This window comes from Canis aureus, chromosome 23 (assembly GCF_053574225.1).
Source record: "Canis aureus isolate CA01 chromosome 23, VMU_Caureus_v.1.0, whole genome shotgun sequence".
Lineage (NCBI taxonomy): Eukaryota > Metazoa > Chordata > Mammalia > Carnivora > Canidae > Canis > Canis aureus.
Genome location: NC_135633.1, coordinates 26,351,269 through 26,372,721, shown reverse-complemented (window position 1 = coordinate 26,372,721; position 21,453 = coordinate 26,351,269). Strand labels below are relative to the sequence as shown.

Here is a 21,453-nt window from a genome sequence, read left to right as displayed (position 1 = left end):
GGAGAAAAATATGTTGTATACCTAGGTATGTAAATATCCATGTGTGCAGAGACAGGGTAGGAGATAGAGGCAGAGAATTAATACTAGCATAACTTCCTAACTGGGAGGAAATACTACGTTTCAGATAGCCAGTGCATTCACTAAATCTAACTGAATTATTGGAAAATTCTACTTTTCTTAATATAAGAATATTTTGAAAAAGTTTATCACTGTGCTTTTCTCTTCCATTGGTAGAATAGTCTCTGCCCTGAATTTAACCAACATTCCTGGGCAAAGGTTATTTGGTGAGATTTGACAGTCCTCATATCTGTGAATTAATTTGTTTTATATGATAGCTGTTAAAAATGGTGCTTATGTACCATCTAAGCAGTTGTTAGACATTAAGTACGTATATTAGCTTGTATAACTGAAAATTCCAGATGCTCACATAAAGGTATTAGAATTCAGCCTTTCTTCCCATCTATTAGGTCTGCTTCATTCTTTAGCAAATGCTCTGTTCTTCAGCAGCTTTCTTTTTCTTTTTTTTTTTTTTCTTCAGCAGCTTTCTATATGGTGGCCCCCTAAATGCAAGATTTACAAATCTTACAGCAAGCAATCTTACATTTTCCATTTTCCTAAAAGCTCTAACAAAATTACCCAAATTGGTACTGATCGGCCTGTTTTTGGGTCACAGGCCTTCCCCCAAGTCAGGGATTACAATCCTCATGCAAACTATATGTACTAAAATGGGGTAAGAAAATTGAGATGGGTTTCCAAAGGAAAACAAGGGAAATAGAGACAGAGCAAGCAAAAATAACAAGTAACAACTACAGTTTCTCCGATTGTACCTCCCAAGCTTTACAACAGATTGACTCCATATAGAATAGACTATCTATCTATTCTTTTTCCTTTGCTTCTTTAACCTTTCCCTCATTTTTTTGCCTGCTTTTGAATTAATCTTGTATTTCTCATTTCTTCTTCTTTTTTTAAGCCATAGTGTGATAAAAGCAGTACAATAGAGTACTGTTGTCTATAGGCACAATGTCATACAGCTAATCTTGAACTTACTCATTCTGTATAACTGAAATTTTGGTTGGCTAGCAGTTCTCTCTTTGCTCTTCCTCCAGCCCCTGCTGACCACAGTTCTGTTTGCTTCCATGAGTTTGATACTTCATGTAAGTGGAGTCATGCAGTATTTGTCCCTTTGTGACTGGCTTATTTCACTTAGCATAATGTCCTGCAGGTTCATCTATGTTGTTGTATATGGTAGGATTTCATTCTTTTTTAAGGTCAAATAATATTCCATTATGTTATATGCTACATTTTTTATAGGTTCATGCATTGATCAACACTTTGGTTGTTTCTTCTCTTCTTTCTGTACTTTAGTCTGAATATTTTCTACCAAAATCTTGCAGTTCATTAATACTCTGTTTTGCTATTTCTAATTTGCTTTTAAAACATCTTTTGGAATCTTAATGTATTTTTCAGTTCTAAAATTTTTTTGTTATTTTATTTTATTTTATTTATAATTTATTTTTTATTGGTGTTCAATTTAACAACATACAGAATAACACCCAGTGCTCATCCCGTCAAGTGCCCCCCTCAGTGCCTGTCACCCATTCACCCCCACCCCCCGCCCTCCTCCCCTTCCACCACCCCTAGTTCATTTCCCAGAGTTAGGAGTCTTTATCTTCTGGCTCCCTTTCTGATATTTCCTACCCATTTCTTCCCCCTTCCCTTCTATTCCCTTTCACTATTATTTATATTCCCCAAATGAATGAGAACGTACAATGTTTGTCCTTCTCTGATTGACTTACTTCACTCAGAATAATACCCTCCAGTTCCATCCACGTCGAAGCAAATGGTGGGTATTTGTCGTTTCTAATGGCTGAGTAATATTCCATTGTATACATAAACCACATCATCTTTATCCATTCATCTTTCAATGAACACCGAGGCTCCTTCCACAGTTTGGCTATTGTGGACATTGCTGATACAAACATCGGGGTGCAGGTGTCCTGGCGTTTCATTGCATCTGAATCTTTGGGGGAAGTTTGGAAGACCTCAAACACGTGGAGGTTAAGGACCATCCTGCTAAAAGATGAAAGGGTCAACCAGGAAATTAAGGAAGAATTAAAAAGATTCATGGAAACTAATGAGAATGAAGATACAACCGTACAAAATCTTTGGGATGCAGCAAAAGCAGTCCTAAGGGGGAAATACATCGCAATATAAGCATCCATTCAAAAACTGGAAAGAACTCAAATACAAAAGCTAACCTTACACCTAAAGGAGCTAGAGAAAAAAACAGCAAATAGATCCTACACCCAGCAGAAGAAGAGAGTTAATAAAGATTCGAGCAGAACTCAACGAAATCGAGACCAGAAGAACTGTGGAACAGATCAACAAAACCAGGAGTTGGTTCTTTGAAAGAATTAATAAGATAGATAAACCATTAGCCAGCCTTATTAAAAAGAAGGGAAAGAAGACTCAAATTAATAAAATCATGAATGAGAAAGGAGAGATCACTACCAACACCAAGGAAATACAAACGATTTTAAAAACATATTATGAGCAGCTATACGCCAATAAATGAGGCAATCTAGAAGAAATGGATGCATTCCTGGAAAGCCACAAACTACCAAAACTGGAACAGGAAGAAATAGAAAACCTGAACAGGCCAATAACCAGGGAGGAAATTGAAGCAGTCATCAAAAACCTCCCAAGACACAAAAGTCCAGGGCCAGATGGCTTCCCAGGGGAATTTTATCAAACGTTTAAAGAAGAAACCATACCTATTCTCCTAAAGCTGTTTGGAAAGATAGAAAGAGATGGAGTACTTCCAAATTCGTTCTATGAGGCCAGCATCACCTTAATTCCAAAACCAGAAAAAGACCCCACCAAAAAGAGAATTACAGACCAATATCCCTGATGAACATGGATGCAAAAATTCTCAACAAGATACTGGCCAATAGGATCCAACAGTACATTAAGAAAATTATTCACCATGACCAAGTAGGATTTATCCCCGGGACACAAGGCTGGTTCAACACCCGTAAAACAATCAATGTGATTCATCATATCAGCAAGAGAAAAACCAAGAACCATATGATCCTCTCATTAGATGCAGAGAAAGCATTTGACAAAATACAGCATGCATTCCTGATCAAAACTCTTCAGAGTGTAGGGATAGAGGGAATATTCCTCAACATCTTAAAAGCCATCTACGAAAAGCCCACAGCAAATATCATTCTCAATGGGGAAGCACTGGGAGCCTTTCCCCTAAGATCAGGAACCAGACGGGGATGTCCACTCTCACCACTGCTATTCAACATAGTACTGGAAGTCCTAGCCTCAGCAATCAGACAACAAAAAGACATTAAAGGCATTCAAATTGGCAAAGAAGAAGTCAAACTCTCCCTCTTCGTAGATGACATGATAGACATGTTTTTCTACATAGCAAACCCAAAAGCCTCCACCCCAAGATTGCTAGAATTCATACAGCAATTTGGTAGCGTGGCAGGAAAAAAATCAATGCCCAGAAATCAGTGGCATTTCTATACACTAACAATGAGACTGAAGAAAGAGAAATTAAGGAGTTCTAAAATTTTTAATTGATTTTTTAAAAATAGATTCAGTGTTTCTGGTGTAGATCTCCATGTTTTTCTTTTACCTTCTTAAATATGTTGCTCCTAATCTCTGTTTCATGATTCCACTGTCTAAATCGCTAAAGCCCTCTGTCGTTTACTGTTTCTCTTGGTTTTTGGTTATTAGCGTCAACTGTTTTAGTATGCTTCACAATGTTGGACATTCCAAAGAGTTAAAGTTTTCTGGCAGGCAAATAGAATACTGTCAAATCCCCTTGATTCTGTTAGGGTCTGGTTTTAGTCTTTCTTAAGACTGGCATATTTCACCTTTGTCCCTATTTCTAGGATTTTAACTGAACATGGTGGGGGCCTACCGAAATTCTTCTACTTTGATAAGACTTGACTCCAGTTCTTCTTTCAACATTTTGTAGCTGCTATGATCCTCTGGTAACTGCTCAGCTCATTAGCCTTTCAGCTACTGCTTTTTACTAGATTTCTTTGAGTTTCACCCATACATGCCATTTAGAAGTCAGCTGATGACTCAGAGGGAAATTGCATAGAGATCTTTGGTCTTGCTTCTCTGTAGCACCCTTCTTTCCAGATCTTAGCCTCTCAGGTTTCTACTCTTTCAGCATTCTTAAACTTCAACCACTGTTTGCCCAGTCTAGTAAGAATGCCTGTTTCTAGGGACGCCTGGATGGCTCAGTGGTTGAGACGCCTTTGACTCAGGGCGTGATCCTGGAGTCCCAGGATTGAGTCCCACATCGGGTTCCCTGTATGGAGCCTGCTTCTCTCTCTCCCTATGTCTCTGCTTCTCTTTCACTATGTCTCTCATGAATAAATAAGTAACATCTTAAAAAATAAAAAATAAAAAATAATGCCTGTTTCTTTGTACCCTGATTCAACAAATGACCTAAGGAAGAAAGTCACCTTAAATATAGAGCTTACCTAGCTGTGCTTCCCTTCTTCCAGATATCACAGTCCCATAAGTCCAGTGTGTATTAACTCTTCTTTACTGCAGGCAGCTTTTATTTATTTTTATTTTTTTAAGATTTTATCCATTTATTTGAGAGAGAGAGAACAACAGAATCCCAGGATCCCAGAACCCCAGGATGACACCCCAAGCCAAAGGTGTAGACGCCTAACCAACTGAGCCACCCAGGCACCTCTAGTGCTGGCAGCTTTTAAAAATCTATTTTGGACGGGGGGAGGAGCAAGATGGCGGAAGAGCAGGGTCTCCAAATCACCTGTCTCCACCAAACTACCTAGAAAACCTTCAAATTATCCTGAAAATCTATGAATTCGGCCTGAGATTCAAAGAGAGACCAGCTGGAATGCTACAGTGAGAAGAGTTCGCGCTTCTATCAAGGTAGGAAGACGGGGAAAAAGAAGTAAAGGAACAAAGGCCTCCAAGGGGGAGGGGCCCCGCGAGGAGCCGGGCTGAGGCCGGGGCGAGTGTCCCCAGGACAGGAGAGCCCCGTCCCGGAGACACAGGAGCTGCACCGACCTTCCCGGGCGGAAAGGGGCTCGTGGGGAGTTGGAGCAGGACCAGGAGGGCGGGGATGCCCTCGGGCTCCCGGGGACACTAACAGAGCAACTGCGCGCCCAGGAGAGTGCGCCGAGCTCCCTAAGGGCTGCAGCGCGCACGGCGGGACCCGGCGGGACCCGGAGCAGCTGAAGGGGCTCGGGCGGCGGCTCCGCGGAGGGGGCTGCGCGGCCCCGGGAGCAGCTCGGAGGGGCTCGGGCAGAGGAAGAGGCTCCGTGCGGAGGGGGCTGCGCGGTTCCAGGAGCAGCTCGGAGGGGCTCGGGCGGCGGCTCCGCGGAGGGGGCTGCGCGGCCCGAGAGCGCGAATCCACCAGCGCAGGCTCCGGAGCACAGGGCGCCGGGACACAGCCCAGGATCCCGCCTCCCCCGGGACAGGCAGAGGCCGGGAGGGCCCAGGACAGCGAGGACGCTCCTGCCCCAGCTGAGCAGATCAGCGGCCCCGCCCCGGAGCCTCCAGGCCCTGCAGACGGAGTTCCTGCCGGAGCTGAATCCAGGTTTCCAGAGCTGCCCCGCCACTGGGGCTGTTCCTCCTGCGGCCTCACGGGGTAAACAACCCCCACCGAGCCCTGCACCAGGCAGGGGCACAGCAGCTCCCCCAACTGCTAACACCTGAAAATCAGCACAACAGGCCCCTCCCCCAGAACACCAGCTAGACTGACAACTTCCAGGAGAAGCCAAGGGACTTAAAGAACACAGAATCAGAAGATACTCCCCGGTGGTTCTTTTTTTGTTTGTTTGTTTTTGTTTTTGTTTTTGTTTTTGTTTTATTTTGCTTTTTGATTTGTTTCCTTCCCCCACCCCCTTTTTTTCTCCTTTCTTTTTCTTTCTCTTTTTCTTCTTTTTTTTTTTTTCGTTTTTTTTTCTTTTTCTTCCCTTTTTTTTTCTCTTTCTCTTTTCTTTCCTTCTTTCTCTCCTCTCTTTTTCTCTTTTTCCCAATACAACTTGCTTTTGGCCACTCTGCACTGAGCAAAATGACTAGAAGGAAAACCTCACCTCAAAAGAAAGAATCAGAAACAGTCCTCTCTCCCACAGAGTTACAAAATCTGGATTACAATTCAATGTCAGAAAGCCAATTCAGAAGCACTATTATACAGCTACTGGTGGCTCTAGAAAAAAGTATAAAGGACTCAAGAGACTTCATGACTGCAGAATTTAGAGCTAATCAGGCAGAAATTAAAAACCAATTGAATGAGATGCAATCCAAACTAGAAGTCCTAACGACGAGGGTTAACGAGGTGGAAGAACGAGTGAGTGACCTAGAAGACAAGTTGACAGCAAAGAGGGAAACTGAGGAAAAAAGAGACAAACAATTAAAAGACCATGAAGATAGATTAAGGGAAATAAACGACAGCCTGAGGAAGAAAAACCTACGTTTAATTGGGGTTCCCGAGGGCGCCGAAAGGGACAGAGGGCCAGAATATGTATTTGAACAAATTCTAGCTGAAAACTTTCCTAATCTGGGAAGGGAAACAGGCATTCAGATCCAGGAAATAGAGAGATCCCCCCCTAAAATCAATAAAAACCGTTCAACACCTCGACATTTAATTGTGAAGCTTGCAAATTCCAAAGATAAGGAGAAGATCCTTAAAGCAGCAAGAGACAAGAAATCCCTGACTTTTATGGGGAGGAGTATTAGGGTAACAGCAGACCTCTCCACAGAGACCTGGCAGGCCAGAAAGGGCTGGCAGGATATATTCAGGGTCCTAAATGAAAAGAACATGCAACCAAGAATACTTTATCCAGCAAGGCTCTCATTCAAAATGGAAGGAGAGATAAAGAGCTTCCAAGACAGGCAGCAACTAAAAGAATATGTGACCTCCAAACCAGCTCTGCAAGAAATTTTAAGGGGGCCTCTTAAAATTCCCCTTTAAGAAGAAGTTCAGTGGAACAGTCCACAAAAACAAAGACTGAATAGATATCATGATGACACTAAACTCATATCTCTCAATAGTAACTCTGAATGTGAACGGGCTTAATGACCCCATCAAAAGGCGCAGGGTTTCAGACTGGATAAAAAAGCAGGACCCATCTATTTGCTGTCTACAGGAGACTCATTTTAGACAGAAGGACACCTACAGCCTGAAAATAAAAGGTTGGAGAACCATTTACCATTCGAATGGTCCTCAAAAGAAAGCAGGGGTAGCCATCCTTATATCAGATAAACTAAAATTTACCCCAAAGACTGTAGTGAGAGATGAAGAGGGACACTATATCATACTTAAAGGATCTATTCAACAAGAGGACTTAACAATCCTCAATATATATGCTCCGAATGTGGGAGCTGCCAAATATATAAATCAATTATTAACCAAAGTGAAGAAATACTTAGATAATAATACACTTATACTTGGTGACTTCAATCTAGCTCTTTCTATACTCGATAGGTCTTCTAAGCAAAACATCTCCAAAGAAACGAGAGCTTTAAATGATACACTGGACCAGATGGATTTCACAGATATCTACAGAACTTTACATCCAAACTCAACTGAATACACATTCTTCTCAAGCGCACATGGAACTTTCTCCAGAATAGACCACATATTGGGTCACAAATCGGGTCTGAACCGATACCAAAAGATTGGGATTGTCCCCTGCATATTCTCGGACCATAATGCCTTGAAATTAGAACTAAATCACAACAAGAAGTTTGGAAGGACCTCAAACACATGGAGGTTAAGGACCATCCTGCTAAAAGATAAAAGGGTCAACCAGGAAATTAAGGAAGAATTAAAAAGATTCATGGAAACTAATGAGAATGAAGATACAACCGTTCAAAATCTTTGGGATGCAGCAAAAGCAGTCCTAAGGGGGAAATACATCGCAATACAAGCATCCATTCAAAAACTGGAAAGAACTCAAATACAAAAGCTAACCTTACACATAAAGGAGCTAGAGAAAAAACAGCAAATAGATCCTACACCCAAGAGAAGAAGGGAGCTAATAAAGATTCGAGCAGAACTCAACGAAATCGAGACCAGAAGAACTGTGGAACAGATCAACAGAACCAGGAGTTGGTTCTTTGAAAGAATTAATAAGATAGATAAACCATTAGCCAGCCTTATTAAAAAGAAGAGAGAGAAGACTCAAATTAATAAAATCATGAATGAGAAAGGAGAGATCACTACCAACACCAAGGAAATACAAACAATTTTAAAAACATATTATGAACAGCTATACGCCAATAAATTAGGCAATCTAGAAGAAATGGACGCATTCCTGGAAAGCCACAAACTACCAAAACTGGAACAGGAAGAAATAGAAAACCTGAACAGGCCAATAACCAGGGAGGAAATTGAAGCAGTCATCAAAAACCTCCCAAGACACAAGAGTCCAGGGCCAGATGGCTTCCCAGGAGAATTTTATCAAACGTTTAAAGAAGAAATCATACCTATTCTCCTAAAGCTGTTTGGAAAGATAGAAAGAGATGGAGTACTTCCAAATTCGTTCTATGAAGCCAGCATCACCTTAATTCCAAAGCCAGACAAAGACCCCGCCAAAAAGGAGAATTACAGACCAATATCCCTGATGAACATGGATGCAAAAATTCTCAACAAGATACTGGCCAATAGGATCCAACAATACATTAAGAAAATTATTCACCATGACCAAGTAGGATTTATCCCTGGGACACAAGGCTGGTTCAACACCCGTAAAACAATCAATGTGATTCATCATATCAGCAAGAGAAAAACCAAGAACCATATGATCCTCTCATTGGATGCAGAGAAAGCATTTGACAAAATACAGCATCCATTCCTGATCAAAACTCTTCAGAGTGTAGGGATAGAGGGAACATTCCTCGACATCTTAAAAGCCATCTATGAAAAGCCCACAGCAAATATCATTCTCAATGGGGAAGCACTGGGAGCCTTTCCCCTAAGATCAGGAACAAGACAGGGATGTCCACTCTCACCACTGCTATTCAACATAGTACTGGAAGTCCTAGCCTCAGCAATCAGACAACAAAAAGACATTAAAGGCATTCAAATTGGCAAAGAAGAAGTCAAACTCTCCCTCTTCGCCGATGACATGATACTCTACATAGAAAACCCAAAAGTCTCCACCCCAAGATTGCTAGAACTCATACAGCAATTCGGTAGCGTGGCAGGATACAAAATCAATGCCCAGAAGTCAGTGGCATTTCTATACACTAACAATGAGACTGAAGAAAGAGAAATTAAGGAGTCAATCCCATTTACAATTGCACCCAAAAGCATAAGATACCTAGGAATAAACCTCACCAAAGATGTAAAGGATCTATACCCTCAAAACTATAGAACACTTCTGAAAGAAATTGAGGAAGACACAAAGAGATGGAAAAATATTCCATGCTCATGGATTGGCAGAATTAATATTGTGAAAATGTCAATGTTACCCAGGGCAATATACACGTTTAATGCAATCCCTATCAAAATACCATGGACTTTCTTCAGAGAGTTAGAACAAATTATTTTAAGATTTGTGTGGAATCAGAAAAGACCCCGAATAGCCAGGGGAATTTTAAAAAAGAAAACCATATCTGGGGGCATCACAATGCCAGATTTCAGGTTGTACTACAAAGCTGTGGTCATCAAGACAGTGTGGTACTGGCACAAAAACAGACACATAGATCAGTGGAACAGAGTAGAGAATCCAGAAGTGGACCCTGAACTTTATGGGCAACTAATATTCGATAAAGGAGGAAAGACTACCCATTGGAAGAAAGACAGTCTCTTCAATAAATGGTGCTGGGAAAATTGGACATCCACATGCAGAAGAATGAAACTAGACCACTCTCTTTCACCATACACAAAGATAAACTCAAAATGGATGAAAGATCTAAATGTGAGACAAGATTCCATCAAAATCCTAGAGAAGAACACAGGCAACACCCTTTTTGAACTCGGCCATAGTAACTTCTTGCAAGATACATCCACGAAGGCAAAAGAAACAAAAGCAAAAATGAACTATTGGGACTTCATCAAGATAAGAAGCTTTTGCACAGCAAAGGATACAGTCAACAAAACTCAAAGACAACCTACAGAATGGGAGAAGATATTTGCAAATGACATATCAGATAAAGGGCTAGTTTCCAAGATCTATAAAGAACTTATTAAACTCAACACCAAAGAAACAAACAATCCAATCATGAAATGGGCAAAAGACATGAACAGAAATCTCACAGAAGAAGACATAGACATGGCCAACATGCACATGAGAAAATGCTCTGCATCACTTGCCATCAGGGAAATACAAATCAAAACCACAATGAGATACCACCTCACACCAGTGAGAATGGGAAAAATTAACAAGGCAGGAAACAACAAATGTTGGAGAGGATGTGGAGAAAAGGGAACCCTCTTACACTGTTGGTGGGAATGTGAACTGGTGCAGCCACTCTGGAAAACTGTGTGGAGGTTCCTCAAACAGTTAAAAATATACCTGCCCTACGACCCAGCAATTGCACTGTTGGGGATTTACCCCAAAGATACAAATGCAATGAAACGCTGGGACACCTGCACCCCGATGTTTCTAGCAGCAATGGCCACGATAGCCAAACTGTGGAAGGAGCCTCGGTGTCCAACGAAAGATGAATGGATAAAGAAGATGTGGTTTATGTATACAATGGAATATTACTCAGCTATTAGAAATGACAAATACCCACCATTTGCTTCAACGTGGATGGAACTGGAGGGTATTATGCTGAGTGAAGTAAGTCAGTCGGAGAAGGACAAACATTATATGTTCTCATTCATTTGGGGAATATAAATAATAGTGAAAGGGAAAATAAGGGAAGGGAGAAGAAATGGGTGGGAAATATCAGAAAGGGAGACAGAACATAAAGACTGCTAACTCTGGGAAACGAACTAGGGGTGGTAGAAGGGGAGGAGGGTGGGGGGTGGGAGTGAATGGGTGACGGGCACTGGGTGTTATTCTGTATGTTAGTAAATTGAACACCAATAAAAAAAAAAAAAAAAAAAAAGAAAAAAAAAAAAATAAAAATCTATTTTGTCTAAGTTTCAGTTTCCAACCTAGATGAAGGTAGTCTGAAACAACTTGTTCCATCATTATCACAACCAAGTTTGACTTAAAATTTTCCCTCTGTTAACATTTTAATGCTCATGTTCTTTTAAAAACTTTTTCTATTTTGACAATTTTCTAATACTTAGGGATAAATCCAAGCATATTACAATTATAAAGCATCTCACCATTGTGTAGATTAGAATGAGAGTTATATCATCATAGCTTTTTCTAAATCATGAGCTACAATAATCTCAGGCATTTGTTATTTTTAAAAAGTTGAGGTAAATTGACATAATATTAATTTCAGTTATATAATGTGATGATTTGATTTTTGCATATATTGCAAAAATGATCACAATAAGTCCAGCTAACATCCATCATTCTTAAAATTATTTAGAAACACTTTAGTCCATATTTTTCTCATGTGTATACAATTCCTTTGAAATAGTTGGGATTTACATTGGATAGCACTTCAGAGTTTATAAACTGCTACTGTATCGATTATAGTCTCATTTGATTTTCATATTTACTTATCAGGTATGTAAGTTATATTATTGTAATATAGTTTATATTATAATATAACTATTATTATTTTACATATGATAAAACCAGGGCTAAAAAATGTTACAGAGACTTAGTAGTAAATAACAGAGCAGGAACTGGAAAATACTACTTCCTTTTCTTTTTTTTTTTAAGATTTTATTTATTTATTCATGAGAGACGCACACAGAGAGAGGCAGAGACACAGGCAGAGGAGAAGCAGGCTCCATGCAGGGAGCCCAACATGGGACTCGATCCTGGGTCTCCAGGATCACACCCCGGGCTGAAGGCGGCGCCAAACTGCTGAGCCACCCGGGGTGCCCCGAACACACTACTTCCTAATTCCAAACCCTATGTAATCTTTTAAAAACACTTGAAGTTTAATATTTGAAAAGGTTCACAGAAAAATACATACACCCTTTGCCTTGATAGACTACCTAATTCCTTTACTCCTTTTACCTTCTTAGTTTTTGTAATAGTTGTTATTAATACATTGATCACTTTTTGTGATATCCTATATTCATCATTCTTTCCCATTTCCTAATTAATTTTTCATGTTTATAAACCTTTATGTTTATTTATTTTTTTCTAAGTAGGCTTCATGTCCAGCATGGAGCCCAATGTGGGGCTTAAACTCACAACCCTGAGATCAAGACCTGAGCTGAGATCAAGAGTTGGACATTTAACTGACTGAGTCACCCAGGTGCCCCTATTATTTTTTATTTCTGAATGAATTTTTAATTTATTCCACTTTTAAAACTCATACCTCTGGGGGCACGTAGGTGGCTCAGATGGTCTGCATTGGGCTCAGGTCATGATCTCTGGGGTCCTGGGATCAAGCCCCACATCGAGCTCCTGGCTCAGCAGGCAGTCTGCTTCTCACTCTCCTTCTGCCTGTCCCCCTCACTCGTGCTCTCTCTCTCTCTCTCTCAAATGAATAAAAATCTTCAAAGAAATCATAACTCTGTTTTTGGATATTATCACTAAGTCTACAATAAAAATTTAACTTTTTTTCTTTGAAGTTATTTTCTTAGGATGAATTTACAGGGTATGACTACTGGGTCAGAGAACTACTAATCTGTCAGGCTGTAATGTATTGGCTCAACTTACGTTTACTTTTTTTTTTTTTAATCTAGTTAGCATGTAGTACATCATTAGTTCCATATTTAGTGTTTAGTAATTTATCAGTTTCATGTAATACCCAGTGCTCATCACATCACGTGCCCTCCTTAATGCCCATCACCAATTACCCCATCCACCCACCCACCTTTCCACCAGCAACCCTCAGTTTGTTTCCTATAGTTGAGTCTCTCATGGATTTTCTCCCTAATGAATTCCCAGTCAGCTTTCCCTCCCTTACCCTGTGATCCTCTGAGCTGTTTCTTATATTCCACATATGAGTGAAACATATGATAATTGTCTTTCTCTGATTGACTTATTTTGATTAGCATAATACCCTCAAGTTCCATCCACATTGATGTAAATGGTAAGTATTCATTCTGATGGCTGAATAATATTCCATTGTGTATGTATATATATCTTCTTTATCCATTTATCTGTTGATGGACACCTGGGCTCTACAGTTTGGCTGTTGTGGACATTGCTGCTCTGAACATTGGGGTGCGGTAACCTTTGAGATCACTACCTTTGTGAGACCAAGACCTTTGTGTCTTTGGGTAATGACCTAGTAGTGCAATTGCTGGGTTGTAGAGTAGCTCTATTTCTAACTTCTTGAGGAACCTCCATACTGTTTTCCAGAGTGGCTGCACCAGCTTGTGTTCCTACCAACAGTGTATCCTCTGCATCCTTGCCAACATTTATTGTTTCCTGTCTTGTTAATTTTAGCCATTCTGACTGGTGCAAGGTAGTATCTCATTGTGATTTTGATTTGTATTTCCCTAATACTGAGTGCAGCTGAGCATTTATTCATGTGTCTCTTTGCCATTTGTATGTCTTCTTTGGAGAAATGTCTATTCATGTCTTTTGCCTATTTCTGGACTGGATTATTTGTTTTTTGGGTGTTGAGTTTGAGAAGTTATTTATAGGTCCTGGATACTAGCCCTTTATCTCATATGTCACTTGTAAATGTCTTCTCCCATTTGTAGGTTGCCTTTTAGTTTTGTTGATTGTTTCCTTTGCTGTGCAGAAGCTTTTTATCTTGATAAAGTTCCAATAGTTCAAAACTAGACAAAAACCCCATCAAAAGGGAGAATTACAGACCAATATCCCTGATGAACATAGATGCCAAATTTCTCACCAAAATACTAGCCAGTAGGATCCAGCAGTACATTAAAAGGATTAATCACCATGACCATGTGGGATTTATTCCTGGGCTGCAAGAGTGATTCAGCATTTGCAAATCAATCAACATGATAGATCACATTAATAAAAGAAAGGACAAGATCCTCTCAATTGATGTAGAAAAAGCATTTGACAAAGCACAGCATCCTATCTTGATTAAAACTTTCCACAGGGTAGGGGATAAAGGGAACATACCTCAAGATCATAAAAGCCATCTATGAAAAGCCCACAGTGAATATCATTCTCAATGGGGAAACATTGAAAGCTTTTCCCCTACATTCAGGAATACAACAGGGATGCCCACTATCACCACTGTTTTTCAACATAGTACTAGAAGTCCAAGCTTTGACAGTCAGACAACAAAAAGAAATGAAAGGCATTCAGATTGGCAAAGAAGAAGACAAATCCTCACTCTTCAAAGATGACATAATACTTTACATGGAAAACCCAAAAGACTCTACCCCAAAATTGCTAGAACTGGTACAGGAATTCATCAATGTGGCAGGATATAAAATCAATACACAGAAATCAGTTGCATTTGTATACATAACAATGAGACTGAAGAAAGAGAAATTAAGGAGTCTATCCTATTTACAATTGCACCTAAAACCATAAGATACTTAGGAATAAACCTAACCAAAGCGGTAAAGGATCTGTACTCTAAAAACTACAGAACAGGGACCCACTGGACGCTCAGTGGTTGAGCGTCTACCTTTGGCTTGGGGCGTGATCCCGATACCAGGACCAAATCCCACATAGGATTGAGGAGCCTGCCTATTCCTCTATGTCTCTGCCTCTCTTTCTGTGTCTGTCACGAATAAATAAATAAAATCTTTTGAAAAATAAAAACTGGGGATCCCTGGGTGGCTCAGCAGTTTAGCGCCTGCCTTCGGCCCAGGACGTGATCCTGAAGTCCCGGGATCGAGTCCCACGTCAGGCTCCCTGAATGGAGCCTGCTTCTCCCTCTGCCTGTGTCTCTGCCTCTCTCTCCCTCTCTCTGTGTACCTCATGAATAAATAAATAAAATCTTTAAAAATAAATCTAATTTGTTTAAAAAAATAAAAATAAAAACTACAGAACACTCATGAAAGAAACTGAGGAAGACAAAAAGAAATAGAAAAACATTCCATGCTCGTGGATTAGAAGATTAAATATTATTAAAATACCTATGCTACCCAGAGCAATCTACACATTCAATGTAATCCCTATCAAAATACCATCAACATTTTTCACAGAGCTGGAACAAATAATCCTAAAATGTGAATGGAACCAGAAAAGACCCTAAGTAGCCAGAGGAGTGTTGAAAAAGAAAACCATGGGATACCTGGGTGGCTCAGTGGCTGAGCATCTGCCTTTGGCTCAGGGTGTGATCCCGCAGTCCCGGGATTGAGTCTCTCATTGGGCTCTGCATGGGGAGCCTGCTTCTCCCTCTGCCTATGTCTCTCCCTCTCTCTGTATGTCTCTCATGAATAAATAAATTTAAAAATCTTTAAAAAAAAAAGAAAAAGAAAACCAAAGCTGGGGCATCACAGTGCCAGACTTCAAGCTCTATTACAAAGCTGTGATCAATACAGTGTGGTACTGGCACAAAAACAGACACATAGATCAAGTTAGTTTTACTTTTATTCCTATCTTTAAGTTATTGGCAAATATATCTGTCTTAGGATCTGTGTCATACTCAGGGATCATACTTTTCAATTTCTTCACTAGAATTCTAATATCCAAGTTTGTTACCATTTCATATGATCCCTTAGCCTTAATGTAAACGTGTACATTTATTTCTGTGTTTATCAGTGCTCAGTGCTTATAACTCTTGGGAAAGAGCTGGGCTTATACCACACCAAGTCCTTTCTTAACATATAGGCATTATTAAGCTTCTTTTTAAGTACATAACTTAGTCCACCCCAGAAAACTGGATTCCTACAGAAGAAATTTATTTTAAAAGTTGGAAAATAAATCCTAGGTAATCTTTTTCTTTGCAAATTAAGTTTGATGACTTTTATTTAATAAATATTTTTGGTGCAAGCATACCTCAAAAATATTGTGGGTTTGGTTCCAGACCACCACAATAAAGGAAATATTGCAGTAAAATGAGTCAAATGAATTTTTTGGTTTCTCAGGGTAAATAAAAGTTACGTTTACACTGTACTGTAGTCTATTAAGTGTGCAGTAGCTGTGTCTAAAAAAAATGATATACATACCTCAATTTAGAAATACTTCATTGCTAAAAAATGCTAACTATTATCTGATCTTTCAGTAGTAGGTCATAATCTTGTTGATGAGAGAGGGTCTTGCCTTTATGTTGATGGCTGCTGACTGATCAGGTTTCTAAAGGTTGGGTGGTTGTGGCAATTTCTTAAAATAAGACAACAATGAAGTGTGTTGCATCCATTGACTCTTCCTTTCACAGATGACTTCTCTGTCACATTTGATGCTGTTTGATAGCATTTTACCCACAGTAAAACTTCTTTCACAGTTGGAGTTGGTCCTCTCAAACCCTGCCTCTTTTATTAATTAAGTTTACATATTCTAAATCCTTTGTTGTCATTTCTACAGTCTTTACCAGGAATAGATTCCATCTCAGGAAACTACTTTCTTTGTTCATCTGTAAGAAGCAATTTTCCATCCATTCAGGTTTTATTATGAGATTGCAGCAATTCAGCCATATCTTCAGCCCACTTCTAATTCTAGTTCTCATGCTCTTTCCACCACATCTGCAGTTACTTCTTCCACAAGTCTTGATCATCAATTTGTAAAAAATGCAGTATCTGCAAAGGACAATAAAACAAAGTGCAATAAAATAAGTTATGCCTGTATTTTGCCATGTATAGAGCACTTTCCTTTGACAAAAGCCCAAATTACGCTGACTTAAGATAGCTCATTTGGGTAATGGAAAACATTTGGTTATGAATTTGCTGAATGCTAGGGAAGAATGGAACACAAGAGATCTCTTCTCTGTACATACAGGCTGTGGATCTAATATTATATGATGAATAGTATCTTAGAAGTGTGGTACTGGCACAAAAACGGACACACAGATCAATGGAACAGAATAGAGAATCCAGCAGTGGACCCTCAACTTTATGGTCAACTAATATTCGATAAAGGAGGAAAGACTATCCACTGGAAGAAAGTCTCTTCAATAAATGGTGCGGGGGAAATTGGACATCCACATGCAGAAGAATGAAACTAGACCACTCTCTTTCACCATACACAAAGAGAAACTCAAAATGGATGAAAGATCTAAATGTGAGACAAGATTCCATCAAAATCCTAGAGGAGAACATAGGCAGCACCCTTTTTGAACTCAGCCACAGTAACTTCTTGCAAGATACATCCACGAAGGCAAAAGAAACAAAGCAAAAATGAACTATTGGGACTTCATCAAGATAAGAAGCTTTTGCACAGCAAAGGATACAGTCAACAAAACTAAAAGACAACCTACAGAATGGGAGAAGATACTTGCAAATGACGTATCAGATAAAGGGCTAGTTTCCAAGATCTATAAAGAACTTATTAAACTCAACAGTAAAGAAACAATCCAATCATGAAATGGGCAAAAGATACAAACAGAAATCTCACAGAGGAAGACATAGACATGGCCAACACACACATGAGAAAATGCTCTGCATCACTTGCCATCAGGGAAATACAAATCAAAACCACGATGAGATACCACCTCACACCAGTGAGAATGGGGAAAAATTAACAAGGCAGGAAACCACAAATGTTGGAGAGGATGCGGAGAAAAGGGAACCCTCTTACACTGTTGGTGGGAATGTGAACTGGTGCAGCCACTCTGGAAAACTGTGTGGAGGTTCCTCAAAGAGTTAAAAATAGATCTGCCCTACGACCCAGCAATTGCACTGCTGGGGATTTACCCCAAAGATGCAGATCAATGAAATGCCGGGACACCTGCGCCCCGATGTTTATAGCAGCAGTTTATATGTCCACAATAGCCAAATTGTGGAAGGAGCCTCGGTGTCCATCGAAAGATGAATGGATAAAGAAGATGTGGTTTATGTATACAATGGAATATTCCTCAGCCATTAGAAATGACAAATACCCACCATCTGCTTCAACGTGGATGGAACTGGAGGGTATTGTGCTGAGTGAAATAAGTCAATCGGAGAAGGACAAACATTATATGGTCTCATTCATTTGGGGAATATAAATAATAGTGAAAGGGAATAGAAGGGAAGGGAGAAGAAATGGGTAGGAAATATCAGAAAGGGAGCCAGAAGATAAAGACTCCTAACTCTGGGAAACGAGCTAGAGGTGGTGGAAGGGGAGGAGGGCGGGGGGTGGGGGTGAATGGGTGACGGGCACTGAGGGGGACACTTGACGGGATGAGCAATGGGTGTTATTCTGTATGTTGTTAAATTGAACACCAATAAAAAATAAATTTATTATTAAAAAAAAAGAAATAAATAAATAAAAATAAAAATGAGACATTTTAATACAAATCATCATTTTAATAATTGCTGCCATATAATTTATTTCTCATTTTAATACAGAATAATTTTATTTTAAAGCGTTATCATTTGGGGATCCCTGGGTGGCTCAGCGGTTTTGCGCCTGCCTTTGGCCCAGGGCGCGATCCTGGAGTCCCGGGATCGAGTCCCACATCGGGCTCCCGGCATGGAGCCTGCTTCTCCCTCTCCTCTGCCTGTGTCTCTGCCTCTCTCTCTCTATGTCTATCATAAATAAATAAATAAAAATAAATAAAGCATTATCATTTTATTTGCTTTTTTTAAAATAAAATAATTTTTATTGGTGTTCAATTTACCAACATACAGAATAACACCCAGTGTTATTTGCTTTATACACTAATTAAAAGTCTCCAACTGGAACCACATTCCATTAAATATCTGTTATACCAAAAAAAAAAAAAAAAAAGGAAAGAAACTTATAAAAAGGGAAAGAAAAAACAAGAAGAGTCACCCTGAGTTTTCTGATGCATTTTTTGAGAAATCCTTTTAAAGCTATGAACTATCACAAGATCTCCCTTGACATTGTCACACATGCAAAAAGCAATTTAATTAATAGCCTTTGTAAATGAAAATGAATTAAGTAATTTTAATAAGATGTTTAGTTACCCAGTGCTAAGAGAGACATCTTACTCTTCAAAGGATAGGGAAATAAGGAATGAGTGGCTTCGTGTAAGTCTGTGCATGCATGTGCCCATATATTCTCATGTACCCATGGTGTTCACCTTGCGTGAATATACTGAGATCCTAGCCACGTGATTTGCAATCCCCAGGAAAAGCCCTGACCTAGTCTTTTTAGTTTCCTCTCAAAACACTCAAATTATTAGAGGCTCTTGGGCATCCCCTTCATTGATTAGTTTTTCTGAGGGCAAAATCTATTGTTTTGGATGAACATTTTGGTTATAGATACTTTACACCTGACTCTTTTAAATAATCCATCTCTGAAGCTAGTAATACAGTATATATTAATTAATTGAATTTCAATAAAATTGATTTAAACAAAACAAATAATCCATCTCATTTTCCCATTAAACATAGTTGCATTTTTCAGACCATGCCACAGTTTTTGGTTCTTAATATCTAATTGAAGCCACGGAACACTTTCTTAGCTCTCCACACCTGCAAACGTGGCATTATTGAGATGTTTAGTAGTTTTCTGTAGGAGTGTAAAGTTGTCGTGTTATTATTATTTTATTAAAGATTTTATTTATTTATTCATGAAAGACACAGAGAGAGAGAGAGGCAGAGACAGGCAGAGGGAGAAGCAGGCCCCATGCAGGGAGCCCGATGTGGGACTGGACCCTGGGACTCCAGGATCATGCCCTGGGTCTAAGGCAGGCACTAAACTGCTGAGCCACCCAGGGATCCCCGCCCCCTTTTTTTTAAGTTATCTCTTTGCCCAGTATGGGGCCCAAACTCATGCCCCCGAGATCAAGAGCCACATGCTCTACTGACTGAGCCAACCAGGCACCCCTCATGGTATTATTATTTAAATAAGAGGTTTGTTTATGATAAGGACTATTAAAAATTAAAGAGAAAGGAATATTTTTCTACAAGATAAAAGCTTCCTATTTTCATATATCTATACAATGAAATCTTATTCAGCCACAAAAAGGAATGAAGAGTTAATACATGATACAACATAGACGAACCCTGAATACATTATGTTAAGTGAAAGACTTGGGACATATAAAGCCACATGTTATATGATTCCATTGATATGAAATGCAGAAAATTCATAGAGGTAGGAAGTAGATTAGTGGTTTTCAGGGACTAGGAATGAAGGAAATGGGGAGTGACTGCTAACTGGTATGTTTTTTTTTTTTTTCAAGTGATGAAAATGTTCTGGAACTAGATAGTGATAATGGTTGTACAACCTTATAAATATTTTAAAACCACTGAATCTTACACTTTAAAAGGGTGAATTTTGTGATACGTGAATTATGTGTCAATTTTTAAAAAGTTTACTATTTTAAGATAAAAAGTATCTCTACATGAGATTTGTCACAAAACTTGGATATGTACTATAGTGGGTTACATGGTAAGTGATACATCCCTTTCTCACTGCATGACTTTGGATAAATTATTTAGCCTCTGTAAGTCTATTTCCTCATCTTTTTTTTTTTTTTTAAGATGTTATTTATTTGAGAGAAAGCATGTGCGTGCACAAGCTGGGGGGAGGTACAGAGGGAGAGAAAGAATTCCAAGCAGACCCTGCACTGAACGTAGATCCAGATGTAAGACTCGATCTCATGACCCCAAGATCACAACTCAAGCCAAAATCAAAAGTCAAACATTCAACCAACTGAGCCATTCAGGCTCCTTGTATTTTCTCATCTTAAAATGGGACTAATATGAATACTTTTACTGGAGTCATTTGGAGGAGTAAATGTGATAATATTTATAAAGTACTAAACTTAGTGCATTCTGCCTGTGTGTACTCATAGGGAGTTTTCTTAAGTGTAACAAAACATTGAGACTGTCATGATTATCCCATGCCTGGCATGAGGTTTATGTAGAAGTACATTAGAACAGGGAACATAGTTAACAAGCAGGGCAGCATCCAGCACTAGTAGAATTAGTCCTCCCACCAGTGTATACCTCAGTCTACATGGCCAACCACAGTTATTCTGTTTGGTTCTTCAGGTGAAAGGTCTGGGGCAAAAGAATGAGACTCACATGTCCAGGGGTAGCCACAGGCCCTAAAGGAGACTAAAAGCTTTTATTAAACTTTATTTATTTATTTATTACAACAGAGCTTCCAAGGTCTCTGCAAAGGACATGTCCTGATACAGGAATTACCATACTCTCAGAAGCCCAAAGTCATCAGGACATTTATAGTTCATTTGTACTTTCTTCCAGATTGATGCATTTTGCCTATCAAGGTTCATAAGCAGTATTGCCAAATAACACAGTTGATGTTGTGTTTTCATCAGATTTCTGTTGAAACATAGATGTAGAAAGTTAAGCAAGGGTCCATTTTTCACGCAGAAGAGAAAGAAGTGAAG

General features: G+C 39.4%; 1 protein-coding gene across 5 annotated transcripts in view; it reads left to right on the top strand.

Annotated features, from left to right (window-relative positions):
* Positions 1-21,453, top strand: part of FCHSD2 (FCH and double SH3 domains 2) — a 338,349-nt gene that overhangs the window by 162,168 nt on the left and 154,728 nt on the right. The window lies entirely within an intron of this gene.